This window comes from Aptenodytes patagonicus, chromosome 3 (assembly GCF_965638725.1).
Source record: "Aptenodytes patagonicus chromosome 3, bAptPat1.pri.cur, whole genome shotgun sequence".
Lineage (NCBI taxonomy): Eukaryota > Metazoa > Chordata > Aves > Sphenisciformes > Spheniscidae > Aptenodytes > Aptenodytes patagonicus.
In genome coordinates this window covers 110,440,531-110,458,565 of record NC_134951.1, presented here as the reverse complement: position 1 = coordinate 110,458,565, position 18,035 = coordinate 110,440,531, and the positions used below count along the sequence as shown (strand labels likewise).

At 41.4% G+C, this 18,035-nt stretch overlaps 1 protein-coding gene across 2 annotated transcripts in view; it reads right to left on the bottom strand.

Annotated features, from left to right (window-relative positions):
- The window catches only part of DISP1 (dispatched RND transporter family member 1), an 88,856-nt gene extending 75,922 nt beyond the window's left edge, over positions 1 to 12,934 (bottom strand). The window contains exon 1 of one of the 2 annotated variants that reach the window (XM_076334631.1): positions 12,846 to 12,934. The gene's annotated coding sequence lies outside the window, so the exon portion shown is untranslated. The other variant, XM_076334628.1, reaches the window with a different exon arrangement.
- Positions 12,935 to 18,035: the final 5,101 nt, after the last annotated feature.

Here is an 18,035-nt window from a genome sequence, read left to right as displayed (position 1 = left end):
GCTTCATGAAGATGCACAAAATACAGCAGGTTTTGCAGTGGCAATGCTGCGTTCCTCAGTTCCTGGGCACTGCAATAATGCATATACATTGTCTACCTATTTAAATTCTGATTGACAGGACTCCAAAGTACTGCAGGGCACACAAAATCAGCAGGCTCATTTTACTGCAGAGCGGGAAAAAAGCAACCTGAACAACCAACAGGCTAGTGCAAAGTAAAGATATATACATGAACATCTCTGCATTAACTCATTCCAAAGTGAACTTAATCCATTTTCAAAGCAGTAGAATTTACGTTCACTGGCCAGTTAACTTCCAATGAGCACAGCATCATTTGGATGCAGAACATTCATTTGAAAATAGCTAGCGTGAACCTTCTCTACCTCATTCCTCTGTAAACAAACATTAAGAACCTGACATATCCATGGCAACTTGTGCTGTGGAAACCAGAATTCAACATAACCTGTTAAAAAATTACGCTAGTTCTTTCACAAAGAATTCACTGAAGGAACTATAAACCCTGTAGGGTGACACTGTAATAATAACTTAAACGTAAACGTCAGTAGAGGCCTAGCTTGAAACCCACAGGGATTTCAGGCTGATGCTACCAGTTTTAAAAAAAGGTATTTCATTACCCTAAAGACCCCACACGCCCTCTCACTCTTCAACACTGCTGGTGTGTCAAACCAGAATGAAGTCATACTAGCACAGCCCCCCAGCCTCCTAAGGAACTTAAAAAAGAAATCCATAGGATAGTTGTATTGCTATAACAATGCTAAAAGTCAAATCAATTTATACTGATGCAGCCTCCTCACTTAGAAAAGCTAGGTAGTAAACAGAACTGGGATTCCAATAAAATTTAAATTCTGCAGGCCTTCTGTACCCTTATAAATCATGAACGGAGCCAAACAACTATACTATACATCTGAAGTCTGAGAAAGGAGCTATCTTCAACAGTAGTGAGGAAGGAAAAAAACAAAGGAAGAAAACAAGAGGCTGCATTTTCCATATACAAAGACTAGGGAAAATACCACAGTAAATTCTACTGTGATAGGTATTTTCAACCTACCAAAATTTTAAATAGTTGTTCTTTAACCTGAAAATACTGTAGCAGAAGTAGTCAAACACAACCTAAGAATCCATCAATGAAAATCTTGGGCTTACATACTGACTTTTAATGCAGCAAGAGATACGTGTCTGGGAGTTTTCATCTCTTTAGCTACAGACAAAAATTAATCCTTACAGCATTACATTCTGTGTGTGGAAAACAGGGCCAGGAATTAAACGTGCCCTTCAGCAAATCATAATTCAACATCATATCTAAGATTAAGATGATGACAGTTCTGTCTCCCAGGCCCAAGTTCCTGCTACCAGATTATACTGTCTCTTATTCATGCATCTTAATTGCTAGTTTTAGGAAAAAGGGCATGCAAGATAAAGGCTGGTATCTGTTAATGAGGGAATGTTTTATTTTATATCTTAACTCTAACTTGGAGTAATGAGCAAAGCAGTCTGAAATCTCAGAATCTGATATCAAACTTACCGGGGGGGTTGAAGAGTCTAATTTCTCCCTTGTCCCCAAAGCAATTTTATATGAAGCTGGGGAAGAAAGATGATTCTGGAAGTTTGTAGCCACCAGTATACACTTAGTGTATCAACTGGAAGATATTTACAGCCATGAAATGGAAGTGAGCCAGAAGAGTTATAAAACTATTTCCCCCCTCTCCCCCAACGCAATATTACTTTTCTTTGAAGAGCAGGGAGTGGAAATGAGGGAGTACAGATGTGTGATTTTGATAGCAAGACCCATTAGCACAAAATGAGAAAGTGATTAACATGGGCCCAAAGCTATTAACCACTTTGATACCTTTTTAATTTGTATGCCCCTGCTTTCTAGAAACCCTTCTAGGATTTTCTAATACTATAAAATAATGGTTGGAAAGGAGCTCAATAAATCAGCTAATACACCCTCTCAGGACCGCAAGAGAAAAGCACAGTCTAGACATAGTTAATCTGTGCCTTACAAGGCATTCTAAAAATGGAAATACCACAGTCTTCCCAAGCAATCTGTTCCAGTGGTTCACAATTTTTTTCTAGTGTCCATTTACACCATCTTTGTTGCAGTTTAAGCACATTGATGACAGAACCACTGGTAGAGTGGCTAGAGTGAAAAATGCTCTCCTCTCTTCTTGTTTATATCTCACCTGAAGACAACCCTTCCTTCTCCCTGTAGTCTTCCATTCTTTAAGGGAAACAGTTCCAAATCTTTCTGTGAATAAAATAATTACATTTTCAAGACTTTGTTCTCTTTATTTTCCTCTATACTCTCTCAAAGTACTCTAGCTTTTCCTAAGATGAAATGCCTAAGCCTAGAATAAAGGACTGTCACGCGATTGACAGAAAGTTATCCTGCCTACGTATCACAGTACATCCAACTTGTTTGCAACATCTGTGTTAACAGAATCACATCCAGTTTGTTAACTGCAACACCCCCAGATCCTTTGCACAAAACTCATTCTACTCCGCCATTGTCTACGTGTACAGAGATGATCAATAAATGGAGGATCTTGAGTCTTGTCCTTATCCAAAAGGCATATTCTTCCCCAGACTGCTTCCTCACTTTCTTCCAATCATTCTGAACCCTAACCACGTTTTCCAACACACTTGCAGCAATCCCTAGCTTGGTACCATCTGCTGTTAATATTGTATAGCTTTAATGTTTCACTTAAGTCGAAATTAGTGACAGAACCCTGCAGAGACCATTCAGTCTAGACATCCTCTGGTCTGACAGTGATCCACAAAACTATTTAAGGTTTTTCACCAACTTTACGGTATTTAGAGAAACATTTCCTTGCTTTTCATACGGACAAAATCATTAGAATAGCTCATTAAACTAAGAACATATTTGTTCCTCCCAAACAAGACTGGATACCATGTCATTAAAGGAGATTTGACTGCTTGGGAATTTTGTTTTGAGAAAATCCACATTTATGTTTATTTACCACCTTTATACTTTTTCCTTGAAGAGCTTACCAAATAGTTCATATTTGTTGCAATGTTTTTGCAAGTGGTCTCCAATTCTCTAGTGGAGAGAATTCCACCTGCCCCTCTTAGATACAGGTACCGGCTTGGCTTCTCCCCCTCTTCAAAGAACTTTATCTGTCAACATGGAAACTGATAATGGTTCCGAGACCAGGAACCAGGTGAAGCAAAATAACCTTGTTTGAATTTCACCTGCCTTTCAAATTAGCACTTTTATAAGTGTTCTTCATTATCTTCCTTACCTAAGGAAAGTTCCTACACTTCTGTTTCTGGGGTCAGGTATAATTGCAGCTTATCCTACAATAAAGGTCAATCTGAAGCAACAAGGGCACTAAACATACAGTTTTCTCAGCATCATGTTACATTTCTTTACTCAGTAGCAGGCCAACCCCTTACTCTTCTTACCACCATATAAACTATCCCAGAAGTATGCTATCTTATCTGCAGTAAGCATAAGAGGATGCCCTTAGTATCAAACATGCCTGAACAGGTACAGAGGAAGAGCTGGCCCTGTAGAAAAACCTCTCTAAAGACAGGAACACACTAATGTTAACAGCTTACTTATACATGTTATACAGTATAATGCCTTTGTATCATGCATTTCTATTATTTAACCATATTTACCTTTTAATCTTTATTCTAAAATTAACGTAACTTTTGTCTCAGTGTCAGAACTCTCAGCCAATATGTGCTCTTAACCAAATTTATACTTTCATTAAAGTATGGATTTCTTTCTATTAAACCAGAAGTTTTAAATATTTTTCTGAAAAAAGGTTCATCCAAATCTTTTCCAAAAAGGTTGCAACCAACTAATTTCTTAGAATATTTTCACTACTCAGCTCTTTTATCAGTTGTCTGCACCCTAATTTAGTAAACACCCAGCAGCATCTCACATTCAAGTTATCAATAGTCCAGTTTGGTAAACTGGGAAAACAAAGTCTTATGTTACAGATGGAAACGATCTAACTGATCACCAAATACCTCATCAGTACTAAATGAGGTCTCTTGCCTCTTGTTCTGGTCGAGCTATACCAGTCATGCTGCTGTACATCTGACCATGTGCTGAACTCATTCAACTTGCTAACCAGAAAGCTAACCTAAGCCAGTAGTTTTCTGCTGGCTTAGCAGATTGTATAGTCTTATGCCATGAACACATAAAGAGAAAGCAAGACCACGTTACTGGGCTTGCGTGCTGTAGTAGGAAGTTCCGATTCGTATTTCCCAGCAAGTGCTGCCATCCCAACCTAGAACATTACCCACAGTAAGAGCACAGTTGCTGCACACGGCAGCCACGTCTATAACTAAAACTACTTGATAGCGTTAGTTATAGATAGACTCTCAGGAAGCTAGTCTGTACAAGTCTAAATTCACTGAAAGAAGGTAACTGTGAGAAAGAAAAATTTAAGCCGTGGAACAAAATTGCTGCATCAGTTCCTACCACCCCCACCTGCCCTTCTCCATGCAATAACCACGAGTGCTTGCTTTTGCCCATGTTTTATTACACTAAATAGTAAATCATGGAAGACTACCCAGAAGCAGCTCACATAAGCTATAACTACATCTTATTAAGAACTACCAAAATATTTACTTTGTTCAATCTTTTCACTTACTGTATTTGTTTTCTACTTTCCTCCAGTCATTCTGCTTAGAGCTGTAATACAGTGGAGAAAATTCATAACAAAAATATGAATATAAGTTTCCAGTAAAGGCAAACGAGATACCACAGAACATCCTCTTAACAGGGTTGACAAAAGAGCTGGCATTAAGCCTTGAAGAGCAAAGCAGTATAATCATTTTGGGCTATCATTCAGACCCACTATTACCAGTTTACTAAATTTTAACTTGGAACCTCTGACATCAAGGCAGTGACCACCAGACCCTTCCCTGAAACAGAGAGGGCAATACTGAAAGGTAGGGTAGGCAAGAGGGAGCTCTGTTAATTACTGTTAGACCTCAAAAGTAGGAAGAAGCCCCAGTGTCTCATAATCCCATTATTACAGCTTCAGTTTGTGGGTTTTACAGATTTAGCAACCTAAGTTCTAAATGCAGAAAGGAACTCTGAACAGTATATTCAAATCACCTTTGGGGGTTAGAGGAAAAAATGCCAATTTAAGAAAAAACAAAAACATGTTTGGCACAAGCAAACAGATGCTAGTTTGTCCTGCCCAGATAGTAAAAAAAGATTAGAAATACATGTACTTCTGAAAGTCAATAACCTCTTATTGTATACGTTATTGGTAAAGCTGTGACAAAGAGAAGAGTTTTGCAAAGTAACAGATTTTGCAAAGCTAAGAAGAGAGGGACAAGCCCCCCCAATCCATCCACCATCACACATCGGTGATCAAAATCTATTTGCAAAAAAAATCATTTAAAAACCTCTCAATTTCCCCAGAAAGCAGTTTGGTTTATAGAATTCAACCATATCCAAGGCAATAACAAACAGCCATGTGACCCTCTCGTGGAAAGGCCATAAAAAAAAAATATGTCTGGAGTTTGTGTTGGCCAGGCAAATCAATATACTTAGTCATAACTCAACAGCACTACTTACAAAGCAAGTAATTGTTTTCCCACTAATGTCATCTCTACCATTTTTTAACAGAGAACAAGTCGCCAAAGTACTGAGTTTGCAACGGATCTTAAAATGGCTTTGCTTGACAGCAGATTAAGCAGAGAAAAACAGTTTACTGACACAACAGTTAAGCAGTTACACATAAAAAAGCCAGTTACAGTTCAGTCAACCATAACACTACTTTCTTCAGCTGTTTTAATGTTTATACATTATTATACAATGATTATTTATAAATACTCTCCTCCAAAAACTTTGATACAAATCTTGCTTTTTCATTTCATAAAGTTTCACCACCAAAGCAAATACATGATGACTAATCCAGGCCCACAAATTTCTAGGACTATTCAGGATCTTAGACTTCACTGTCACAGAAGGGAGTTCTAAACTATATTAGTGATCTTACTTTTAGTTTTAATAATGATTTTGGTTTTAATTCTATTATGTTTTTATAAAGGTATCAGCATGACATACATTTCACATGATTTAACTTCAAAGGGTTAAGATTAAGTTACTGAATTCTTGCAATACCTGCTATAGTTTTTTTATGGTATTAAAGAAGCTATCAACAATAAGTGAGAACATATGTTTAAGACTAGGGTAAAGTTTATTCCAAGAGGCAAAAATTCCCTTCAGCTTTATATAATTATTTTGAACAGCATATGTATTAAAGAAAATATTTTACCTTACTTACATATTCAAACTATTTGGCATAGTACTCTGTAATTTTCTAAGCCCAAAACATCATTAACTGCAGTCTTTAATTAATTACTTAGTTCTCAAAATCCCCCTCTTCCTTCCTCCCACCCAAAGATATCTCCACATCACCCACTTTTTATGTAACTTTAAGAACTGCTGCCCAGCAAGGGTGTTTCAATAGTAAATATTTTTACCTTTAGAAGTGGATCCTATCAGCTGTATTGCTGAGCATAGCAGCTACTTTCAGCAAACAGGAAGAGGAGGAAATTCCTAAGAAAGTCTTTTAAGTTCACATCAAGTCTAGAAGCATCTTCAGTCCAAGTCTATAGGTATCAAGCACCCACCTGTCTTACAATTAATAGGAAAGTGCATAACTCAGAAGACCACAGATGAGGCCTCGCAAAAAAAAAAATCCCAAACCACCCAACCCCCAAAAGCCCCAGCTTTAATTCCAGCACTACCCCGAAGCACAAGTGTAATCTGAGCTGTATCATTCCACTCACATTCCAGGTAGAATGGATTTTGTGTTTACAAAATGTGTCTTCTCAAATCTCACTACTGATGTTCCATCCTGTGTATAAATATTTAATCACAGACAAGCACTTCACAAAAGGCAGCTTGAACACATATCAGCGGTAAATGCATCTTTCCTAAGCTAAAACATAGAAAAATTATGTTACACATACAATTAAATATGACATTGGTAAAGAAGCCTTAAAAAGATGCACATCGAAAGAACCAATTTCTTAAGTTAGTCATTTTAAGTCTAAAATATTTTTAAAGCAAACTCATTGATCAGACAGGTACAAGTCACAGGAAGATGATGCTGCTGTACTTAAACCTGAAACAAAGCTCATCGATACTCTCTTCAAACACTCAGGAAAACAGCAAATGTGATACTATGTTTGTAGCTTGCTTTTCAAAAGTATTAGCTGTGGCAATAAAACTTACTGCCTTTGAGATTTACTCCTCGGTACAGCTCCAACAGGCATGTCTTATCACATGCAAGGATGGCAATGGCATAGAGAAATACCAGGAAGTCTAAAACAAGGCTGTTTACAGCCCTTGACCAACCTTGGTTACATAAAGACAGAAGATAAAGAATTAAAGCTCTAGCGGGGGCTGAGATTCTTGACAATCCAGGAATAACAATAGTTCAATTTCTAAATGCTATGGTTCTGCACAAGAAAGCGCTATTGCTGAGCATGCGCGCTTCACCTGGGAATGTGTTTTCAGATGACAAGGGAAACATTTCCTCCTATTAAACTATCTTGTTCACATTTTATCAGCATGTCAAGTTCATTAACAAGGAGAGACTATACCAGACTAAAACACAGTATCCATCTGCTAATAGTTATGGCTTAATTTAGTCATTTTTATTAACTTGTGCTACATAGCACAAGAGTTATGTTGTACTATAGACAGCACAAGAATGGTTTTATCGTGCTGCATTTCTCTGTTTCTACACAAACAGCAATGCTATAGGTTAAGATACACAGCAAGACCTTTCTTCAGAGACTTGAATGCAGAAAGCTAATATTATTTCCAGCCATAGGTTGACTACACCAACCCACTAGAAAGCAAGTTTTTCACCTCTACCATAGAGGATAAAGATGGGGGGAGGAATAAGAACAGGGAGGGCAGAAAGAGTGTTTCATTCACAGCTGCTGTAAGCTGAGCACACTGCTACCACCGCTCTGGGCTCTGCGCCACTGAGGACACCCAGCATGGCACCCTACCATATCCCTCTTGATGGTACCCGTACAGCTCCTCTCGTTTTGGGCTGCATGCCTTAAGCTGTCTCCATACCACAAGTCCCTCAGTTCCCCACCTCAGCACTCAGGTTTCCCCTCGCGGCATGGGCTCCGCATACTCTGATTCTTATCTCCATCCACACACTCAGAGACCATGCACCTTACAGTCACGAGTTGTTCTTCTGGTGTCCGTCACTCCTTTCAGATGTATTTCTACTTAATTTCAAGTGGCACTTTCCTGCCTATATACCAACCAGTTCCTCCCTCCGTCTCTCCTCAATGCGACCTTCCCTCCCCAGAAAACTTTATTCTTGCAAGGTCTATGCTACCCTACATCACCACTAGCAACTTTTAGTCTCCTGTGACCCTAGCTTCACCCCACTCCATTTCCCAACACCCCTTTCCATGCTTTTCTTTGCCCTACTCACCTGGCCTGTTTGCTTCCACTTTTAGATCTTTTCCTTCCTGGTTCACCATCCAACACTGGTTCTCCTTCCCCACAACTCTCCCAGACAAATTTATTTCTGTTAATATTGCATGTTGGAGAATCTCCCATGGAGCAATTTAAACTGCTATTAATAAGCAGAGAGTAAAGGTCAGCTTAAAAAAAAAAACCAAAACCAACTTTCACTTTTATAAAATTGCTTCACACACAGCTCAGGGCTTCCCAACCAAGGAATCCTCTCTGTTATTCTAGCTTTCACCAACTCAGCTGGACTGTGCTCCTTGATGCCCAGAACATTTCTCAAAAGCTCTTGACTTGTTGGATTTGGTGTTCCAAAAATTATGCGACAGAAAATTCACACTTTGACTACTGCAAGCCTCAAAAATCAGAATTCAGATGAAAATTTCATGTGGCTGTTCTATTAATGTCAAGACACATGCAACAAGAGCATTACATATCACACCTCAAAAAGAGATCCCCTTAAAAGGGTAAGTTACTGTAACGGGTCTCATTTTTACAGTAAAGCTAGAAAGTATTTTGTTTACAAGAAAACATTGATCTGTTAATAGTTATTTGTATTAAAAACTTCAGTGTCAAACAAGCAGTAATCACAAATTTTGACTATTTTAGCATTACAGTCTCACCAAATGTATGATTTAGAGGCTACAATCCACTCTTACACCAAAGTGAAAGCAACCTGCTTTCTTAGGGCAGAAAAGTGACCTGCTTTTTTTCTTTTTTTTTTTTAAATATAAGAAGATTTGCACACCTTCCCATAGTGTTTAATTTTTGCTGCACTTCACACCAAAGCCCAGCTGACTTTGTAAAAACTGCTCACAGGAAGTCACACTACACTCAGAAATACCATACGGTCACGGAACAAGAAATAGCCATGGTTACCAAACCAAATTAATGCCATTGATCACTTTAAAGAGAGATAGTTGTAAGCTTCCTAATTATCTGAGGTGCTTATTATGTATTTCAAAGTTTGAAAGTAATTCTATACTTCTATCAAAGCTAATAAATCAATCACTTCTGTTAAAGGCTTAGAGGGAAAGTAAAGCTTACTGCTCAAATCTATGGTCAACATATGAGAAACATTACTATGAAAGCCATTCAAAAAGCCTCCTCATGGGAAAGGGTAACATTATGAGAACTAAGTGTTTTCACATGTTCTTTTTACCTTTGTTCTTTTATAGTCTTATTTTTCACCTCTTCTATGGCAAGGTTTTTTTGGAGGCTACTAATCTGAATTCCATCTCTTTCTTCTCAAGGCCCCTTGGGACCACTCTCCCCCATCAATGTCTTCTGTTCCTGCTACAGTAATTCTCTGATCAGTCAAAAATAGCTTCACATGGCATTCTTCAACAGAGTTGGGAATCTGCAATGGTAGCAGATTTGGAAAGAAGGAGGTAGCAGATTTGGAAAGAAGGAGTGAGGAAAAAATCATCTGAAGGGAAAAACACTACTTTCTCAGCAACGCTGTAAGCTTGTCTGCTAAAAAATAGAGAACAAGCTTCGTCCTGAAGTGGCGCCTCTCATGCATTACTGAGCAAGAGAAGACAATCAAATTGAAGCAAAGGTACTGCTCTATACACAGGAAAGCCCAGCCACCAACACTGTTCTCTCCTAGGTTCCATGAAGGCAGTCAGTCACCGCTGCAGCCCTATTTATCACATCATACAACCCGCAAACAACTTTAGCTCTGCTACAACGAGTTCAAAAGCAGGTTAAAAAAATGGAAAACCCAATCCTTGTGTTTTATTCCCTACATCCCCAAAAGGGGGGAAAAAACCACTCTCCTGAGTTGTGCTACAAAGTCTCAAACCCTAATGCAGTCTTCCATATTTTGCACCACTACAGTATCAGGTCCCAATTTCAACATCCATCTGCTTTTAACTGACATACACATTTAAGCTTCTAATCTCAAAATAACTGTGTCCTCAAACTAGGCTATTATATTACTACAGGATATTACCCACTTTGCTGTAAAGGAAGAAATAAATCTTTCTGCAGAATTTGATTTTCCTTTCTATTTAATGACTTCAAAATATTTTATACTACAGTCATGGTGTAGTTCAACCATTCTATTCCTAAATAGAATACTAGTGTCAAAGGCTGTTGTGTTTTGTTACTTTAAACTTAACATTTAAAGATTAATTATTTAAGCAAAAAAAGCCCCTGGATGTTTGTTTGCCTCTCATTTGTATCTCAGTTCACTTGTACATTCAGCAGTCAGCACAGCTGCATCCCAGTACTAGTTGCAGTTTCTGGGAGCTACTGAAAAACTAAAGAAGCACAAGTAATTTATTTCACATTCAGAGTAAAATGTAAATATACGTAAGATAAACACAACTTGTGAATGTTATAAACATTATACTGTGAATGTTTATAAGCATTATTATTTGTTAGAGTCAACAACTTAGTGATTACAAACTTAAGTATTTGCCACAAGAGTCTATAAATGCTGATGTTTTAAGTATTTATATTTTCCTAATACACATTTCCCCGCTCCAAAGATCGGTACCTCCCTTATCTGTTTCACACTAGATCTCTTCCACCACCTCCATCACCACAGGCTGTTTGCTTCAGGCTCTCATCCCTTTGCCCAGTTAAGAAATCCTATCTTTCCCCCCAGTCCCTATCTGTCCCAACTGCTTTCTTGCACCTTTATTCCCCTGCAATTCCACCAGTCAACACTTTTAAAGCTGAGCACGTTTATAAGCCCATTGACAATTTGGATGCCTTATCTTAAGTGTTTGTTACTATTTCAGGCTTGTCTAAGCCAGATATTCCCTAACAAGCTACTTCCAATTCTGATCAGACAGTTTTTGTTCATTTAAAATACATACACACTACAGACACACTTTGAGTAACTACAGCTCTTCATCCCTCCCCTGAAAAGAGCTGGCTCTCACTTGCTGACATACGTGAACCATCAACTATTCTGCAAAATCGTATTTTTCAATCTTATCCAGTGGCTGAGAAAACAGATGGAGTGTCCTATTACTTTCCTCACAGAAGTGTTTTCAATTAAACTTCTAATATCCTCTCCTCCTCTACTAGGAGAAAGATGGAACCAGGTGAGCTGTCCTTCACACAGGAGCTAACCCATTCTGTAAGCGGAGTACAGTGATAACTAGTTGCAACAGTTGCAGATGCCATGGCTGACAACACGGTAACTGGTTACTTGCACTGGATCCAGAAACTGAAGAGGCTTGTGCACTACTCATAACATATGTATCCCTGGACAGACCTCTGCCTTAATGGTCTCTCCAATACACCTCCAGCGTTTGCCACCACCACTGGAAGCAATACTTAAGCAACTTATCAGAATACCGGTTGTGCAGACAGAAGTTAGGAGTTACCGTATCTTAATTTCCCAAGACAAAGGGTGCCATATGAGTATCCTTTAGAAACCACTGCCTGTAGACCTTATGTTCTCAGTGTCTTTGCTCCTAACAAATAAACTAGGCAACTACAAGCAGCGTATGTCTGAACAAAGACCAAAAGCACACGAAAGGCTGATCATATTTCAGTCCATAATGAATGAAAAAAGTTAGGTGCCTGAACACCTTTTTAAAAAAAAAAAAAAAAGGCCCCAGCTCCCACTAAAATAAACACAAAAATTCAGAAGTAAACGTAAAAATATAATTCATTTTCACATAATGTTTTAAAATAAGGCTCAGAAGACACAAGGGCATCGCTGGCTGCTCAGCGGCTGAGAGGGCAACCACGACCGCCTGCACACCTCCGCCCCAACGACAGCTCTCCCTCCCCCGCTGAGGAGACGCCGGGATCCCGCGGGTACGGGGCCCCTGGGCGCGCCCCACCGGCGGCGGGCCCGCCCTCAGGAGCGCTACCCCTGCTTGAGGGGGTTACTCTCCCCACTACAGCCGCCGGCGGAGGACGGGGCCACCTCCGCCTCCCCCAAGCCGCCGGCCCGACCTACTCGAAAGCGCAGGCGGGGGGAGCCGCCTCCCGCACGGAGACGGGGCAGGGGGCCCGGGGCGCGCCCGCCAGCCCTGAGGGGCTGGAGGCGGGGGGAGCCGTCCCGGCGACGACCCCGACGGACGAGAGGCGGGAGGGCTGCCTGCCGCCCCGTGCCGCGCTGAGGGGCCCCGCCGCCGCCCGCCCCGGGCTGCCGGGTGCCCGCCGGAGCCAGCTGCGGCTGACGCGGCCGGTACCGCCCTCCCGCCGCGGGGGCCGCACACCTCTGCGGCGGTGGCGCGGAGAGACCGCCCCGCGGGGCCCGCCCGCCCACGGCGGGCTCCTCTCACCTCACGACCGGGGGCGGGCGGGGAAAACCACTAGCTGGCCCGCCCGCCCGGCGGCGCGTACCTGGCGGCTGCCGGCGGCGGAGCCCCAGAGGCGACTGGCCGTTGTTGCGGCCCGGGTGGCGGCAGGAAGAGAGCAGCCCCCGCAGCGGCGGCGTCTCCACCGTGGCGCAGTTACCATGGGACGGACGCCCTCTCCCTCCGGAAGTCACCGCCGGGAGGGCGGAGAAGGAGGCGGGGAGAGGCACAATCTTGAGCGCGGCGCCCAGCCCGACGCCTGCCTTCCGCCATCTTGAGTGTGGCGCGGCCGCAAAGCGGTGCGGGTGAAGAGCTCGCCCGAGGGCCTGTCCCAGTCCCCGTCCTCCCCCTGGGCCCAAGCCCCGTGAGCCGGCAGGGGTTATGTCGGGGAGGTGCTACAACGAATGGAGGTTTTCTAAAACTCTCCAATGAACGACAGCCTAATACAGTTTTAAAAAGACATATAGGCAGAAGGAAAGTTGTACCTAGGGTTGAAACAACTCAGTGTAAGAAAATTAGAATAAGGAAAAGAAAACGAGCATAATGCTACCAGCAGAAAATCTGTTCTTTTTTTCTGGAAGAATTAAGTAAAAAACCTAAACCTGTCTCTCTTGGTAGCCTCCCTCTAACTTGAGGTTGTTGGAGAGGGTCTCTGGCACCGCGGCAAGACAGGGAACATGGCGGAAAGGCCAGGAACGGCTGGGAGGAGAGGAGTGCGATGAGGGGCCCAGGCTGGCTCCTCAGCCTCGCCCACGGCTCCAGCAGCTGGGCCCACCCACGGCACAGCGTGGGCCACAGTGGCCCCGGGGACAGTTTCATCCCGGGCTGTAACGCAGATCCCTTCTCTGGCCCCTGCAGTAGGGCCCACAGCGTCCCCGTGGACGCAATGGACCATCCTTGATCTTATAAAAAAATGGTAATATTGAATATAAAATTACATATAGAAAAGAATTTAATCTAGGTGGGTAAATCCAGTGCTGAAATGCTAGGAAAAGCTTCCTACAGCCATAATTGTGCTGTCTTGTGCATATGCTTTAGTTTTTAATTACATGATTGCATACCATTTTGTCCCAAAGGACCTCTGCCTCATTTAGTGCACAGAATGAGCTGAAATACGGTTGTGTTGTTGCTCAGAGATGCGGAGTTTCCTAACCTTTGAGTGCTTGCTTTTGCAGTTGGAATAAAAGTACACCTTGTAATTTCTAAGACCAGAATAAAACATTGGATAAACTGCAGTGATCCCTTGCACATGACAGGCTGTTACACTTTCATCCCATCGCAAGGGTAATTGGTTCTCTAAAGGTCGCTCTGAAGCATGTGAAACACCCTGGGTCAGGCAATTGATGGTTTGAGGATCAGAGTTTGCAGTCTGAGCCAGAGACACTCACTCCCTCTCTCCCTCCCTCTTCGTTCTTCCTCTGGAGTTCACTTGACATGGTTTTTATTAAAGGCTCATTATAATCTTGAGTTCTGACTCAGACCTCATCCTAAATGCCAGCGTCATGTCTCCTGTATCAGCCCAAGAGTTTGTGTTTGGTCAGACAGGGGTAGGACCAGAGCATGAAATGCTGTGGAAGTTGATGTTTTTAACTCTGTAAAATCTGACACTAGAGCTGCACTCAAGGAGCACAACCATGAATGGGAGAGAGCATATGAATTTTAGAAGAGATTTCTTTTCTGCGAAGCAGCATGATCAAGTGGAAGAGGAAAAGATCCAGCCCCTGCAGCTGCAGAGGGACTTTAATAAAAAATGGTTGCTTAATATAATATAATATTCTGCCACTTAATCTCTAATTGTGCTGATTTCTTCTATCAGCTCAAGCAACTACTGAGTCATGTAATATAGTTTCTGTAATTCCTGTGACACCTTCCCTTTTTTCACAAAATATACCTACAGGATATCATTTGTGCTTCAGTGGTTCAGTGGTTCAGTGGTTCTCCACTGAAGTACCTCGAGAAATTGAAATACCTGTTTTTCCACGCCACAGCTCCTGTCTTTCAGTGCCATCTAGTGTTCACGCATGGAAGAGATGCTGTAACTGGTGGAATTTCTCATCAGCTCGATTTGCCATAATTAACACATTTTGGAAATTGATAGATGGCACTGATAGAAGGTATCTTTGTAAATTAATAAAATATTTCTATCTATAAAATCGAGCGATATATCTATTCATATTTTAATTTTATGGCATTAAATTCTGACACAGATATCTCACGTTATTTAAAACCGATAGCACTCACAAATCAAACAAATATATATATATATATATATATATATCTCAGTTATTTACTTCTGGCTATGCTGTTCTCTGTAACTAATTAGATTGCTTCAGAAAATAGTAGGCACCAAAAAAACCCCAAAAGGTGCTGAAATAATCTATCACCTGGCTTCATTTTCAGCTCTCCCGAAAAGGAGTAGCCATCCAGATCAGGGCCCAATCAAAATTTTACTTGCAAAGTAAAATTGCAAAGCTTGGAGTGACATATCTTTCAATCCATCTACAAAAAGCAGCGAGGTGGGTTTTGAAACAAGGAGGAGACAAGAAATGAGGGATTATCCAGAGATCATCTGTCTTCAGTTTCTTTTCTCCCTTGATGTCTTTCTTTTCAGCTACTTCTTATTCTCATCCCCAGTCCATGATCAGCAGTTAAATAGTTCATAACCATTGAAATACCCTTGTCTGTCTGTCTTTTACTATTAACGCATAAACTTACTTAAGAGGCAAACATGAGGAACTTATAAAATCTCCCCATATTTCTACGAAGAAAGCGTTTAGCGTCCAGTACAGATAATTCCCCCTTGAAGATCTCAGGTTCTAAATTAAGATACAAATCCTGAGTAGCAAATACAATAAAAGGAATATGAATACAGCATTTCATACAATAGTTTTGTGCATACTCAGATCCTTATATATATTTAACAAACCTTACCCTCCCTACCTGGTCATGAAAGAATTGGAAAGTCATTACTCTCTGAATTAGTCCAGCTACAAAGGAGACAAAGCAAGGTGCTCAGCTGCTTTCATTCCAGCAAAAACTTAATTTAATTAGAGCAATTTCAGATCACACTTCTGGCAGCTGTGTTTATCACACTTTCTTCAAAGGATAGGAATTAGCATTGACTGACATTAGCATCAAAGCTCATTTATTCACCTGCCCACATCCTACCAGCCCTTCTTAGTTTGTCTGTTTATTTAGCACTTTAATAACACCACAGTAAATGAGATTTCATTTCGGAGCATGCATGGTTTTTGTCAAAGCATTTAGTGCAGACTTCTTATAATGTCACGGTAGAAACCCTCTTTGCAGATTTGATGAAAAAGCAGCTAGCTGTTCTCCAGAAGAGATACTTTAAATGCTTAACAAGGACATAGACTGGGATCCAGAATTTCTATTTCTTTCCTTTTTGTCAACAACTAGAAAATACCTGTCTTTCAGCAGGGGGGAAAAGTGCCAGAAATGACCTGTCATCCCTTAAGCTGCAGAAGGCTGCCTGAGTCCAAAGCCAGTTAGGTCACAAGGGGTTTGAACTTTGGGGTTTGGGGAGGCCGTGCTGTACCAAAGACTCAGCTTTCTGTTTCACAGCTGCTTTGTCCTTGCCAGTTCATACGGAGGCGTGAGCAATGCCCTTTCACTCACGACACACAACCTGCTATCATCTCTTGTGAACTAAAAGTAGGTTCTTGCTGGTAAAGACCATCTTTTATTTCATATTTGTGCAGCACCTGGCAAAATAGGACTTGATCCCCAATTAGTGCTGCTGGAGCACAGGAATCAGGTGGACAGATCATAGCTCAGCTGCCTCTTCTGGAGGCACATATAGAACTGCTGCCACATCAGACCAGACACCAGAGACGTCGGTAACAGGAATCTGCTGCCTACACTGCAACCTCAGGCCCTGGGGTGACAGAGAGAAGCCGTTAGGCTGGGGCCCCATAGGCTTACTCTTCAATTATCAGCGGTAGTTTGCATATAGTCATGATTGCTCTTGGATGACAAAATATAAGAAAACGATGCCACAGAAAGAGAAAAAGCTTCTTTCAGCTGCTTTCCAAAAAGAGGTAAAGCAAAAAACTCTGTTTGATTTTTCAACAAGTGGAACCCAACTGAGCTGACGGAGCAGGTTCACAGCAGGCACCCTTCACCGAAAGATTCCCTCCAGATCTCACCTTTACCCACAACTTGCCAACATAGATATCATCAGGTACAAACTAGAAGCAGCAAAGAGAGGCAACCTGCCAAAACCTGAGTAGGGTGGAAATGGAGCCTCCTGTGTATATTACCAGACAGAAATGGCTGATCGCAAGCCTCCTCTGTTGTGCTTCGCTTACTTACGAAATCAGGAGAAAGCCAGTAAAAGCAGCTCTGCAAGCAAGGGGACCGTGTGGGCATTTTCTGCTTTGCAGTGAAACATCAAAACTGATGATGGAAATGGTTGTTCCTTCCCAAAGGTTTATCATGCTACATGCAGAACAGTAGTCTCCCCTAGACAGTGTTATTGGCATTGGCACTACCTGAAAGAAAAGAATCAGAACCCTCACTTAAAGACATAATTCAGAATGTGAACAAGGAACAGCATAGCTATAAGTTGTCTCTCCAGTGGGCTTATGATTCTGAAGAGAAGTCAAATTTGAAAAAAAACCCCAAAAAACCAAAGAAAACAGATGAGAGAATTACTAATGGGAATAAATTCCACTGCTTTGACCACAGCATTACATTATCAAATCCCGGGACTTAATATGCAGCAGAATTATCATGAGACAACAGTTCTGTGTGATGGAAATAATTTAAGTTTCACTGTTTCATCCAGCAGTGCAGACAGGCCTGTGGAGTGTGCCATCTTAGCTGGAACATTTATTGATGCTGATCACTGGTTTATACAGCAGGAGTTGAAAGGTGAAGAATTCAACTCTCCAATTCTGAAATTAGGAAGAAACAGAAATGCCAAGGAAACGAGACACTCGACAGCCTGTGAGAGAGTGATGGAAAATTCACGGCTTTCAATCACTTACAGCACTTGTTATGCAGAAGTAGGCTGAGCTCCCAGTTTTGCTTGGAGGTTGTGTCACTTCCAATCCTCCCTGTGAGACTCAAGCATGGTTTATAGTGGCAATTTGCATGTAGATGAATAAAACATCTGCTTTCAGTGATTGTATTTCTGAAACTTGGGTTTCACTAGTTGAGAAAGAAAACAGCTTTTGGGGGGGGATATTACTCTTGCAAAAAGTCCTCATGC